Source organism: Gorilla gorilla, chromosome X (assembly GCF_029281585.2).
Source record: "Gorilla gorilla gorilla isolate KB3781 chromosome X, NHGRI_mGorGor1-v2.1_pri, whole genome shotgun sequence".
NCBI classification, from domain to species: domain Eukaryota; kingdom Metazoa; phylum Chordata; class Mammalia; order Primates; family Hominidae; genus Gorilla; species Gorilla gorilla.
The window spans coordinates 63,805,978-63,820,323 of record NC_073247.2 but is presented as its reverse complement, the minus strand read 5'-3'; the positions used below and the strand labels follow the sequence as shown (position 1 = coordinate 63,820,323).

The window sequence follows — 14,346 nt, the reverse complement described above, 5'->3', positions numbered from 1 at the left end:
ACTGCACTCTAGCTCTAGGCACCAGAGTGAGATCCTGTCTCTAAAAAAAGAAAAAAAGAGACTATCTACCAAGACTATCTTCTGTCATAAACATACATAGCAACCAATATTCCATTAAATGTATGAAGAAAACAGTTATAAAAGCACATAAATTGTATGCTATAAAGTTTTTAAAAATGCCTATGCAACTCTTGCCAAGATTGATCAGGTACTGAATCATAAAAGAAAGCACAATGCATTTCCAATAGTAGAAATAATAAAAGTCACATTAATGGAACACAGTGCAGTACAGCTAACCTCTAACCACAAAAACATCCAGATAAGAAAAAATTTGAGTCACCTCACGAAGAAAATACTTCTAAATATCTCATGGTCAAAGAAGAAATCAAATCTAAAATTATAAACTAGAAATTAATAAGAATGAGAGCACTTCATATGAAGTAAAACACTGAAAAAAATAAACAGAAAACTGGAGGAAGATATTAATAAACATTAAAGCTGAAAATAATAACTTAAGTAGAGAATGGGAAAAATGGTAGAACAGAAAAATAAATCTAAGAAATAGTTCTTTGAAAATATCAACAGAATAAACTCTAGAGAGTTTAGTTACATGAGAAAGAGAAATGCATACAAATAAGATGGCTTGATTGGTGGATAGATAAATGACATATATGTAGTAAAGTTATAACAAAACATGGTAAAATCAATGTGGTGGGTATACAGATGTAAAATTCTTTCAATGTCGTATGTTTGAAAACTTTCATAATAAAATAGATAAAAATCTCTTGGGGCACAGTGCGGTGGCTCACGCCTGAAACAACACTTTGGGAGGCTGAGGCAGATTGGAGAGGATTGCTTGAGCCCAGGAGTTTGGGACAAGGCTGGGCAACATAGTGAGACCTCATCTTGTTCCCCACTCCCCCCTCCTCCCCCCCAAAAAATTAGCCAGGCATGGTGGCTTGCACTTGTAATCCCAGCTATTCAGGATGCTGAGGCAAGAAGATCCCTTGAGCCCAGGAGATCGAGGCTGCAGTGAGCCATGATCATGCCACTGCACTCCAGCCTGGGAGACAGAGTGAGACTGTCTCAAAAAAAAAAGAAAGAAAGAAAAGAAAGAGAGAGAGAGAGGAAAGAAAGGAAGAAAGAAAGAAAGAAAGAAAGAAAGAAAGAAAGAAAGAAAGAAAGAAAGAAAATACTCCTTAGCTAATAATCAGGGAAATGTAAATAATGAGACATTTTTCACCCATTATATTGGCAAAATATTAAAATGATTGGTTAATATCGAGTCCGGGTAAGAATTTAGGGAAATGCTAATTCTTACTCACTGCTAGTGGAGGTATAAACTGAAATAGTCGTTCTACGTGGCAATTTGTCATTTGACATTATGTATTAAAATTTCAAAATGTGCTATCTTTGGGCAGAGAACAGTGGCTCACGCCTGTAATCCAAGCACTTTGGTAAGCCGAGGCAGGAGGATCACTTGAGCCAAGGAGTTTGAGACCAGCCTGAGCAACGTAGTGATACCTCATCTCTACAAAAAATACAAAAATTAGCCAGACGTGATAGCACACGCCTGTAGTCCCAGTTACTCGCGGGAAGACTGAAGTGGGATGATTGCTTGAGGTGGGAGGATCGCTTGAGCCTTGGAGGTCAAGGCTGCAGTAAGCCCTAATCGCACCAGTGCACTCCAGCCTGGGTGACAGTGAGACACTATCTTAAAAAAAAAAAAATGTGTGCTACCTTTATCCAACTATTTCATTTCTCCATGTTTATCTCACAGAAATATTTTAGCATCTGCAGAAAAAAGCATGTACAAGGAATTTTATTGCAGCATTGTTAACAGTAAAAAAAAAAAAAACCCCACTGTAATAGTCAAAGATTGAAAATAACGTGTTTATCCATAGGTGAATGATTACAGTATATTCATTCAATGGAATACTATGCAGTAGGTAAGATAAATGAGGTAGATTTATATATATTGACATGGAAAGATCTTCAAGCTACATTAAGTGAATAAAGCAATTAACATAACAATACATAAAAAAGATGCTATTTATTTTTTAAATGAAAAACAAAAACAAAGCCATGCTTTTCTATTTGTGTATATGAATGTAAGGGGAACTTCAAATTTATCCGTGTTTTACAATAATCATGTGTAATTAGGAAACCAATTTTAAAATGAAAAAAGAACAAAACCGAAGTTAATTACATGCTAAAGAAAGTATAGCTTCATGTTGCCACTAAATGTTACAGATGGGCCGGGTCTTTCGCCAGTAATCCCAGCGCTTTGGGAGGCCGAGGCGGGTGAACTGCTTGAGCCTAAGAGTTTGAGACCAGCCTGGCAACATAGTGAGACCCCGCCTCTACAAAAAATAAAAAGTTATCCAGGCGTGGTGGCGCATACCTGTAGGCCCAGCTACTTGGGAGACTGTAGGCAGGCAGGAGGATCCTTGAGCCCAGGAGGTCGAGGCTGCAGTGAGTCGTGACCGTGCCACTGCACTTCACCCTGGGTGACAGAGTGATGCTTAGTCTCAAAAAAAAAAATTGTAAAAATATTCAATGAAACAGTGTAGCTCGAAGGGGCCCTGTACATCTCCTGAGATCATATACAAAATTTTATGTGTAAGTATATATTGGGGTGGGGGATCCATTCAGCAGATTCTCAATTCGAGGGATGAACCACTGCTCTGGAGGGCTGGAATTAGAGAAGTGGAGGGTATAATCACAGTTTTTATTTCCTCGATGTCTCAGGAGTTCTTTTAATAGTGCTTTTGTCTTTAAATACTAAATTAATACATACTTTTTATTAAAAATTGAAACCTTATCGAAGTAGCTAGAGTTCCAAGTCAAAGTTCTTCGCCCTTCCAATGTCGTCAGCAGCCCACAATAATTAAGTAGGGTTAACAGGTGATCTCCCACCAGGTCCTTTTTATTCCCATGTATTTACAGATGCAGATCCTCTACAGGATCCTTGTCAATCGCACTGCCGTTCCAAATAATTAAAGGAGGAAAAAAGAATGTTTATTGAGGGCTTACTATGTGCCTGAAGTGTTTTAAGGGTTTGCTCGCGTGAACTCTGGGTGGTCGGCTTCCCACGTCGTCTCCCACCCTCCGCTCTGGGTCCAGCCTTGTCCTCTTGCCCCACACTCCCCATTCTTCACAAGGCATCTGGCGAGGTCGTTAATTTTTAAAGGTAAATCAGATCAAATCATGTTCCCTTCCGCGGCTTCCACCGTGCCTCGAATCAAATCCCAATTCTTAGCGACCCTATCATCCTCTATGGTTGCATTTACTGGGCCTTGGGTAGCTCAGGCGCGGTCCCCTGCAAGGGACCCGACTTCACCGCGGAGGGAGCTCCCTCCCGAGGGGCAGGGGCGGGGCTTCGCGTGCGGTGGGTGGAGCCCCAAATCGAGTTTGAGCTGAGCCGAAGCGAGGAGGCTTTCGACTGAGGGCTAGCGAGGGGAGTAGGGCTGGAGCAGGGCTGGAGCAGGGCTGGAGCAGGGCTGGAGCAGGGCTGGAGCAGGGCTGGAGCAGGGCTGAAGCAGGGCCGCGGACCCCGCACGCTCCTGCGGGCCCCGCGGAGCCATTGCGGCCGAGGTGAGCGTCTATCCCTGGGCTGGAGGGCGAGCTCTGTACGCGCGGCCGTTCTCGGTTTCTCGCGGGTGGCAGTGGCGAGGTTGGGGGGGGAGTTCCCACGGGACCCTGCGCGGAGGTGGCGGCCTTGGGGAGCCTGCGGGAAAGGCTGCTGGAGGGGCAGGGCGGCCTGCCCCAACCCTCCCTGAACCCCGCCTCCTCTCCCCTCCCCCAGGCCTCGGCAGGCGCCAGCGGAGAGCTAGCCGCATCTTCGGGGGCAGCCCGGCAGCTGCCGGCGGCGCGGCGAGAGAGCGGCTGACAGAGGGGATGCGAGGTACCGGCATTAGCCATGGCCAAGTGGCCCTAAAGAGAGAGTAGAGGCCGGGCCTTCAGCGTTTCTCACTGGTTCGAGGAAGGCGGCCTCAAAGGAGAGGGAAGGTGAGGGGCGGGCAGGCAGGCTTCGCGGGTAACTGCTAGGCGTTGCATATATATGTTTTGGTATCTAAATGGTACTACACACACACACACATTCATTTCGACTAACTGCTTGTTTAAAAATCTGAGAATATGTCTTGTAGATCTTCTTATATCCGGGAATCCAAATTTATGTTGGGTTTTAAACAGCTGCATTGTATGATTGTACTACAGTTTATTTAACCATTTCCCGATTGATATACATTAGCTTGTTTCTCTGTTGGGGGAGGGAGGGGACTATTACAAGCAATGCCATAATGAATGGGTTTGTGTATATGTATCATGCCATGTATGAGTATTTCTGTAGGAGAAATTCTTAGAAGAGTAATCGCTGGGTCAGGGTGTATATGCATTTTGAATTTTGATAGATTTGTCCAAATTGCCTTCCCAAAAGCTTGTACTAATTTACACTCTTTAATGTTGTGCGAGAGTGCCTATTTTTCCACAGTTATGCCAACACGTATTATCAATCTTTGTAATTTTAGCCAATTTAAAGGGCAAAAAAATCGTATGTCATTGTTTTCATTTGCATTTCCCTGATTACTGGCGAAATTGATCATATTTTTGTTTGTAAATAGGCAAATATCAATAGTTTATATAGGCAGTTTTCCTATCTATAAGCAATATGCATTTTGAAATTTTAATAATAAACCTGTTCGCAATAGCAAGAGAAACGAATAAAAATACCTAGAAGTAAACTATAAAACTTTATTGACGAATACCATAAAAGAACATCTGCATGAAAAGAGAAGGAATACTATGCTTCTGAATAAGAAGGCTCAATATTTTAGTGATGTCCATTTTTCCTATATTGGTTTATACAGTTGATGCAATTTCAATAAATATACCAAGTTTTTTTGGAACTTACTATGATTCTAAAGTTCATCCGGGGGAAAAAATGGCTAAGAATAACTGAAAAAAAATATTTTAAAACGTAAGTAAAGATAGGGATATTTGTACTACTGGCTATTAAAATGTACTCTAAAGGAACTATTTAAATTAGAACGGACAGAACAATGCATTAGAATGGAAAAGCCCACAAATCAAGCCAGATTGGATCCCAAGATTTATTGGAGAAACACTGTTGGCTAGACGTGGAAAAACTGCCATATTAAAAGCTTCAGGCATTTCCCCCCATCCCCGAAGCTTGAATATTCCTTTGAGAGCAGACTCCTTTGTTTGGAGAAAACCACTTTATTGGATCTTTTTGGTTATGCCAAGGTAAAGCTTCAGTAGTTAAAATTGGTGGCTTTGGAACTAGAACTAATGATATGGCCTTTAGTTAGATTAAGATGGATTCAGGTTAGCCTGCAGTGCGGCGAGGGAAGGAGTCTGGATAATGTAGGTTTAAAAATTTTTTTCCCTATCTAATGGGCAAAAAATGTTATGTCATTGTTTTCATTTGCATTTGTGTGCTTACTGTGAGATTGAACGTCTCTTAAATGTTAGTCCAGGATAATATGTTATTCCTGGAGACAGGTAACAATGGGGGACTCTTTGCTCCGCTTCCAGAATGGAGTTTGGCTAATTGGTACAGCCTTTCCCGGAAGCGTGAGAATAAACAGGTTGACTTTTTAAATTTTCCTCAAGCACTAGGCTCTAGACACCTAGATCGGGGGCGGAGGCAGTTTTCAGGACATGGCCGAGATTTGGCGCTGAGCTGTGTCATCGCGAGGTTTGGCAGCCAGCTCCGCAGTGGGTCGGAAACCTCGTGGTAGGCGAGATCCCTGCAGGACGGGAGGTTCCTCCCTTCCCCCGAAAAACTCCCAGTCATTTTCATGAAGCTCCGCCTTTCTCCTTTTTAGGAGTGTGCACCAGGTCTCGCGATATCTCATGTTTCCTAAAGGCGAGGCGCGGGCGGCATCCTGCGGTGAATTAAGAAGGTCTCGCCGAGGCTAAAGCGTAATATCGCGATAGTTCTCAACGCATGCGGGAGCCGGCCGTGGTAGGTTGGCTCCGCCCCTCACTGCTTCGTTAGGTTGTGCGTCATTTGCTTTTCGCTTCGCGTAGGGTGAAGCTGTAGCTACTTCGGCTTTGGTGGGAGGGAGGAGGGGTCTGGAAAGGGCTGGGCTCAGGCTTTTCCCGTCCGGTAGAGGTTCTCGCGGGATCGCGCGGAGGCGGCGGTGGCTCGGTTATTGACTGCAGTAGCCGCGGAGGCGGCGGCAAGGTCTTCGGCTCGTGCCGTTCTAAGCCGGAGAATTCTCGCGGGAGCGGGGTTACGTCCTCGTGGGATTCGTTGGCGGTGGCTGAGGTAGTTCGGGGGTGGGGGGTGGGGGGGCAGTGACTAGGGTCGGTCCGCCTGCTGTTAAGATGGCGGCGGAGGCTGATGTCTGTCCGGCCAGGACCCAGCACAGAGGTGTTGGTTATCTGCCTTTATGACGCCTCTGAGGTACCCAGCGTTAAGGAGGTGACGATTGGCGAAACGCCGGGGTGCCGGTAAACTAGACCTGAGGCGAAGACCACCTCGTTTCTAGTCCGTTGAGGCGACACCATTTCCTGGGCCTCGGCCGCGTGTGGGCCCGCCTTTGCCCCACCGATCGGTCAACGCCTCCGTTGTCGCCGCCGCAGTGGGCGGATTGGGAAGGGTGGGAGGGGAGTCTGGAGTTCGCTGGGGAGTGGGGTTGGGGGTTAAATTGAACGGTGGGAAAGAGAGGAGCAACCAATGAAGAGTGGCCCCTTTCCCCTACCTTTTCTGCCGGCCAACCTCCGTTCTCAGCACCTCCGACGACCCAGATGAATACCCTGGTTTTTCTCGAGGTGGGGTCATCTTCGCCACCTCTCGCGGTTTTAGAGCTAAGGCTTAGGGGTCAAGCAGTAGTGTCACTGGTGTACTCCTCCTCCTCTCCCCACACCCCTCCTAATTCTGTCGTCCCATCTAATCTTCATCTACGTGGATAGTTGAGGCTGGTATTTAAGGGAGGGGGGAGTCAAAGCTTTTCCCTGTGACTCCTTCCCCAGTTCTAAATTCGAGTTTAGCCTAAGTCCCCTAGCCCGCCGTGTCTCCCCCTTCCATTGGTCCCCTTGGCGCAGGCGTTGAACAGAGCTTATCTTGTTGCCTGCATTTACTCCATCTTTGTGGATGGAGCCTTAGTAGCCTTCCATTTCCTCAAGTCTTCATGTTTATATGACTCTGATCCGGATTTCTTAGCTCTGCATGCTGCTAAACCACTGTTAAGCGAAACTATGAACGGGTCGGTGTTTGGATATTGCAGTTTAAGTAGCCTTTTCGTTTACGGCCATTAGCCTTGCCTTCCTCATTCCTCCCCCTCAGAAGGCTGTAGAGGATAACTCTCCAGTAAACCCGCTTTCTGTCTTCCCTGCCTCTTCCATTTCCCCTGCAAGCCTGGGAACCGCCCCTTTTCCCTGCCTTGCTCTGAGTTTCTGGAGCCTCTTGGTCTGTGGACATCTATTTTTGCTGCTGAGCACCTCTTACCTGCTTCTCACTTCTTAATCTTTCTATCCCCCACTCCCCATACTCCTTTTCCAGGAGCTGAATCCCTTAGAAGGAAGATAACCCTCTTCTCAGGCTCCACTACATTTTACCCCTTCCATTTGCTAGAAAACAGCATTGATTGTGCTGCCCCCCAGTCTGCCCTGTTCTTTATTTCCTCTTCCCCTCATGCCACCGTTACTATAGGCAGTTAATTCCCTATCATTTGTTTCTCCTTTGTAGATTACATGTTCAGCATTGTTTTCTTTTAGCCCCAGTGTTGCATAGATTGAGGAGATACCAACATTCCCCAGTCATAGGCGGCGGTCTGGTATGGTGAAATTAATAGTGTGTGTTTGGGGTTCACATTGAACCTTGTGACCTTGGGCAAATTTTCAGATTCTCAGTTCATCTATATAATGGGAATAGTTGTGCTTACATTACAGGATTGTTGCTAGAATTAGTTAAAAAAAAAATAAAATGTTTAGCTCATGGTAGGCACATAATAAATTAGGATTACTTTTTGGTGTAAGAATACATTGGTAGATGTACCTGTGTCATATGCTAATTTTATGACCTGGGAAAGAGTAAGAGATTTTTGTTTCTTTAACTGTACATTCTTGGTGTATTTCTAGGCCAGATCTATAACGTTTATATTTTTTTCCTCATAGGCCAAACTTTTTATCTCCAGTGGTTCATGATGTTTGAACGTGATTCCCACTCTTTGTTTCCTTCTAATGGTCTAGGAATTTCAGTGCGTAATCACTATCCTGGAATGACCACCAGCCATAGTGTTCCTGTCAAGAACCACACCCAAGTGTTCTACCTTTTGGAAGGGGTGCCTCATGCCCTGCCTACTCATTTCTTCCACTCCTTCAAAGGCAGTCTGTCCTGTCATTCACTCTACAAAAGTAATTTGGTGTCATGCATTTCACAGTGGTAAAAGGAACTTCTGTTAGCTAGTTTTCAAGTATTCATGCTACTTTTCCCCTCCCTCATTTGTTTGGTTCCTCAGATCAGTGTGGGGATCTGCTATTTGGCATCTTCTTACCTGAGCAAGATAATTCCTATCCAAGAGAGAAAGATCATTTGGAATATCCAGCTTCTTTTCCATAGCAAATTACTGCTGGCTCTTTAATACACTACTTCCTGTTGTGTTATTGCCATTTTATATTTTCTAACGTACTTATTAAACAGATGTGACTATTTGACTTGGAGAAAGTTTTCCTTACTGTCTTTTTTCTTTTTTTTTTTTTAAGATGGAGTCTTGCTCTCGCCAGGCTGGAGTGCAGTGGCGCGATCTCGGCTCACTGCAGCCTCCGCCTCCTGGGTTCAAGCGATTTTCCTGCCTCAGCCTCCAGAGTAGCTGGGACTACAGGCGCGCGCCACCATGCCCAGCTAATTTTTGTATTTTTAGTAAAGACGGAGTTTCACCACGTTGGCCAGGATGGTCTCGATCTCCTGACCTCGTGATCCGCCCGCCTCGGCCTCCCAAAGTGCTGAGATTACAGGCTTCCTTACTGTTAATATATTGATTAGACCAATATTAAAGTGTAGCATTTTACAATTTTTTTTTTTAACTAATTCTAGCAACAACCCTTTAATACAAGCACAACTATCCCCATTATTTTACTTTGGCTGGGTGATGGGAATTGAAGTAGAAACATGGTGGTGAAAAGTTTACTAGGATTTAAAATTTACAGGAGGTAACCATCCCACAATTAGCTGTATGTGGACTCTAGTTTTGAACTTCGGGGTCTGCTTTATTTAATTTGAAGTGCTTTGTAGGTAATAAAATTTTCTTCCATTTTCATTGGAGGGCAGGGAATCACTTTCTGTTTTGAGATTTTGCATTGGTGCATTTTACAGTGGGTTAAGCAGTGATCACAAATTTATTAAACCTCAATTTCAATTTGACCCTTATTGAGCAATAGAATAAATCCGGGAATGAAAATCTAGGTGTGACCTAAAAGTTTAACTTATTCTAGGTAGATCTCTGAGAAGAGAGGAAGGAGTGACAATACCAAATAAAAACTTTGTCTAAGGTTCAATGGCAAAGTTCAACCTGAGTTGCCAGGATGTTTATCGTTTGTCTCCCAGTATGGCCAAAAAGCATGTATGAAGGTGAAGAATAATTTTTATATGTACAGTTGTTTTTTTTCACAGAAACAATAAAACAAATACGTCCTTAGTGTTTATATTGAGGGTATAAACTTGTCTAAAAAATAAACTGTCTTCTATAATTTCATTTGGGTTGAGAACTCAGTTTTCAGGAATGTTGTCTAAGCGTTAGAAGTATTAGAGTTGTTGATTCTGAATTCCTCAGTTACTTCTCAAAGCAGGTCCTAAAAAATGCAAATAGATATGTAAGGACTATTGCTTTAGAAATAATAACTAGTTAGTTTGAACATAATAGAATGGTTAACCCTCCTCACACACCCTAATAAATGTGTTGTGTATCTCACTCCTCTCCCCCAACTTTTTTTTTGTAGGTCCTCCAGCAGTCTGACCTGAGTGGGTTAGTGATCCAGAGAAGCCAGCAGGCCAACTTGGTCAGGAAGGTTCGGGAAGCTGTTGGAGCAGTGTGGGGAATTTCCCACCAGGATGAGTATGATTGGCTGTGATTTTAGGTTAGTTTTTGTAAATCTTGTGGGAAGTATTTGTATTTTACTTCCTGGAATGGAGATAGTAGGGGTGAATGTATTCCCATTCTGTAATGGAGCTACTTTGGTTTCTTCCATTCTCTGGATCTGATGTGGTACTGGTTGCTTCTTTTGTTAAAGTGGAGCTCATTACTGAATTAAAGGGAATTGTTTAAATGAATGATGTCTGTACATGATTTTTTAAATCACCCTAGGCATCGTTCAAAAAATAAAATTGCAAGGCATTATGTCTAACCAGTTCTTATTAAAGTTACGAAAAATTTCAAACATGCAAAAATTGAATAGTATAATAATCCCCCCACTTACCCATCACCAGCTTTAATAGTATCAACTTGCACATTCTATTTCATCTATACTTCTGTTTGTTTGTTTTTTTTTATTTTTTTAAACTGAGATGGGGTTTCGTCGTGTTACCTAGGCTGGTCACAAACTCCTGGGCTCAAGCCATCCTCCCTTCTTGGCCTCCCAAAGTGTTGGGATTACAGGCGTGAGCCACCAGGCCCAGCCTGTTTCATCTATACTTCTAACCACTGCCTCCCTTAATGGATTATATTGGAATAAATCCCTGTCATATTTATTTGTAAAATACTCGTTTGTATTTCTAAAAGGCAAGGGCTCTTTAAATATAAGATCAAAACTATTATCACAACTGAAAAAATTAACAGATATTTAAAAATATCAAATATAAAATGTTCAGATTTCTCTGATTTTTTTTTAAGCTTTGTTTTTTTTCTTTTACAGTTTGTTTGAATCAGGATCCTGAGAAAGCACATTTATTGCAAAGCATTGATACAGCTGTTAAATCTATTTTAATCTGCAGGTTCTGTCTTTTGTTTTTTTTTTCTCCCAATTTATTTGTTGAAGAAGTTGTCCTATATATAGTTTCCCGCCCCCCATATTTGGGGATTACAGCCCAGTAGTGGTGTCTAAACCATTCTTGCTCAATTAAAGACCCTGGAGGACCCATTATAATGGAACAATGACTATAATCTCCTGTATCCTAGTTGGAGTTGATAGTGCTGTCATAGGCACTATCCTAAAATAACTAGTCATGGATTCCTTTTTCTGTGGCAAAGTCTGATTTGATACCTGACTTCAGTTCCATGTCTTGGCCTTGCTCATTGCTCCACATGAAAAGTAGGCCTCCTGGTGGAAGAAGCTAGTGTTTCCTAATGACCTGATTGTGCCTTTGGGGTTTTTCATGCATGGTTTCAATTTCCTTAGGTGATTTAGTTATTTTTATACTACTTTATAATGTTGCTTTTTATTCTTTTGATGTTAGTGTCTCAGCTGTTCTGACCCATAACTTCTAAGCTATTAAGACCTAATGAGTTCCTGGCTGTCATACAGTTCTTGAAATGGCAATACTAAAACAATTTTTGAGAGCTTCTACTTACATGTTGATTTTCAGCTATTATACACAACCTTAGTTTTCCTACTGTGATTTTTCATTTCATTTCATCTGAAATTTATGTTTCCTTAGCATAAAGTCCTTTAAGGACTTTTAGGCTGCTTTATGATGATCTCACTACCTATAAGGTTGATATTCATAAGTACTTGGGCTTTTGGTGTTTTGCTGTATTATTCGTTGTTTCCTCAATGACTGGTTACTAGATGTTTATATATGTTAATGTCAGGAATAACTCAACTTTTAAGTCGTTTGATGTTTCATAGGTGTTGTTGTTAAAACTTGATGTACTTGTTGACCAGCTTGGTCTTCTGGATATAGAAATCCTTTCAGGTAGTGAAGAAGTGGCTCTATGAGTAAAACAACTGTAGGTTTTGTTTTGGCTGTTAACCTGAGCATTTTCAACTTTTAAGTTCTCTTTAAAAGTTTTTAGTCATTTGGCTTTAAAAATTACAGTTGGTGGCATAGAATGATCCCATAATGTGATTTTACAGAAAGTTGGAATGTTTTAATTTATTATGAATGTACCATTACGTGGAGATTGGGATTGTAGATCTGATTCAGTCTGGATTGCTGATTGAACTAGATGAATGTTAAAATTCTTCAACTCTGAGATTCTGATGGTATAATCTTAGGTATTGAAAGACAGCAGTTTTTCCTTTCAGTAGTCATTAAGTAAATGGTGACTAAAAATAGGGAGATGAATTATTCTGGAATGACCTTTCACTATAACCATTTAGATTTAAAAGATTGATGAGTCTGAGGATACTGTCATGAATTTATGTACCACCTTTAGCACAATCCAGGTTTTAGGTCCTTGTGATTAGATATCAGAGATAATTGCCCCAGAAGTGCGTGGGTATATTACATTTGGTGGCTGTTTATGTTTTGGAATGATTTTGGAAGATTACTTTGGGTACATTATTTGCTATGATTATTTTCTTATATTCCTGTCTATTTTATAGTGAGGCATGTTTCTCCTGGTCTTTGCTTTTTTTTTTTTTTTTTTTTTTTTTTAAACTTCCAATATTCTTTATTACGGCATTCTGACAATTGAGTTCTTACAGGTGGAAAGACCTTTCAGCACAGCGATTAAGAACATGGACTCTGGAGCTAGATTCACAGAGTTCAAGTTCTGACTCCCATTTCTTACCAGGTGTGTCATGTTGTGCAAATTACTTAACTGCTTTGTGCCACACGGTCCTTCATCTGTAAAATGATGATAATACTGCGTGCATTATAGAGTTCTGAAGAAATTTAGCTGAGTTAATGCATATAAAGTGCTTAGAACAATGGTTCTGAAACTTTAGGGAACATCAGAATCACCTAGAGGACTTCCTAAAAGATGGCTGGTCCCCACTCCCAGAGTTTCTGATGCTGTAGATCTAGGAGGGGCCCCAGATTTTGCATTTCTGATAAGTTCCCAGGTGATACTTCTCTATTTCCTGCAAATTGGCAGCTGGATCCAGAGGCTTGATAAATTTCAGTATCGTTCCCTTTGGCAAATATATTGCGGGGGGGTGGGGGGGGTTGGAGGGTGTTCATTCACAACATTGATTATGTTATGATGACTTGAATTTTTTGGATCCATTAATTTGTTGGGGGGCTACAAAATGGTGACGTTCTGATGCTATCATTTTGTTTTCATCTGTTAGCTGGAATAATTTTGTTTCCCCTCATCTTTTATTTGGTTACTCAGCAATATAGTTTATATAGGAAGAGCAGGATACTCAATTTTTTAAAACATTGCTTTCAAGATGATGAATTGGTTCCCTGTCATCTTCAAAAGGTTACACATATAAGTGTATATATAACTATGCATCCATAGATGTAAACATTTGATGGGTTTCAATACATTGCAGTTCTGATCCTTAGCAAAGTTCAAATTGCCCCTCTTGTGGCTAGTGGGACTCTCTTAAAGTTGGCTCCTGATTCTTACTGACATGCTCTCTAGTAGTCTTTGATAGCTTCCTTGCTATCTGGTATGTCAAGATGTTTCCAGGCTCATTCTTGTGCATTTCTGCCCCAGACCTGGAATCAGCTAATGGGATTAAGATAAAAGGTGAAGTCAAAAGAAATTCTGTTTTTGCCAAGGGTAGCTTGGAATTTTCTATCAAGTTCCACTTTTCTCTTTCCACTTAACCTCCCTAGCCTGCCTCTTCATTCTTCTCTACCTTTTTATTAGAGTTTAGGTGGAAAGGTTTGAGAAGCCTTGATAATCATAGGAAGATCATGGAGCCCAGGCAGTTCCGGATTTGGGGCCTGGCCACTTACTAGGTCTGTCAGTTTGGGCAAGTTAACCTATATCAGTTATGATGTGGGGAAATACCTTATTCATATGGTTATTGGAATTAAAGAGAAAATGTAAGGTGTTAGTACATGGTAGGTGATCAGTAGATGGTAATTTATTTAATGTACTATTTCACTTAACTCCTTCAACAGCTCAGAGGTGGGCAGTCAGGGTGGTGAAAATAATGGCCATTTAACAAAATGTGTCTGGACCCTTTAGGTCTGTGTGGGATCATCAGTGGTGAGGCAGGATAGGGTTTGTTCTTGAGTTATTTTGGGTCTGAGACTTTGGCCAGTGATAACTGAATGTTCCATAGAGTAGTTTTTCACTTTGGAACTCCTTAGGAGTCACATTTATACCCTCTGAAGGGTCTTAGCCAGTTCTGTAATGTGTATTACATTGGTTACCTTGATCTCTCTCCATCTATAGCGGCCCCTCCTATTCAAGGTGTTCAAGGTTCTGTTGTAACCTTAGTAACCTGTAATAAGTATTCCTAATAGTCATCAGT

General features: G+C 41.8%; 1 protein-coding gene across 30 annotated transcripts in view; it reads left to right on the top strand.

The window, feature by feature from the left end:
* The first annotated feature begins 3,388 nt into the window (after positions 1-3,388).
* Positions 3,389-14,346, top strand: part of HUWE1 (HECT, UBA and WWE domain containing E3 ubiquitin protein ligase 1) — a 154,084-nt gene continuing 143,126 nt past the window's right edge. For 8 of the 30 annotated variants that reach the window (XM_055376497.2, XM_063702843.1, XM_063702841.1 and 5 more), the window contains exons 1-2: positions 6,054-6,298; positions 9,970-10,107. The gene's annotated coding sequence lies outside the window, so the exon portion shown is untranslated. The other 22 variants (XM_055376513.2, XM_055376500.2, XM_063702845.1 and 19 more) reach the window with 18 other exon arrangements.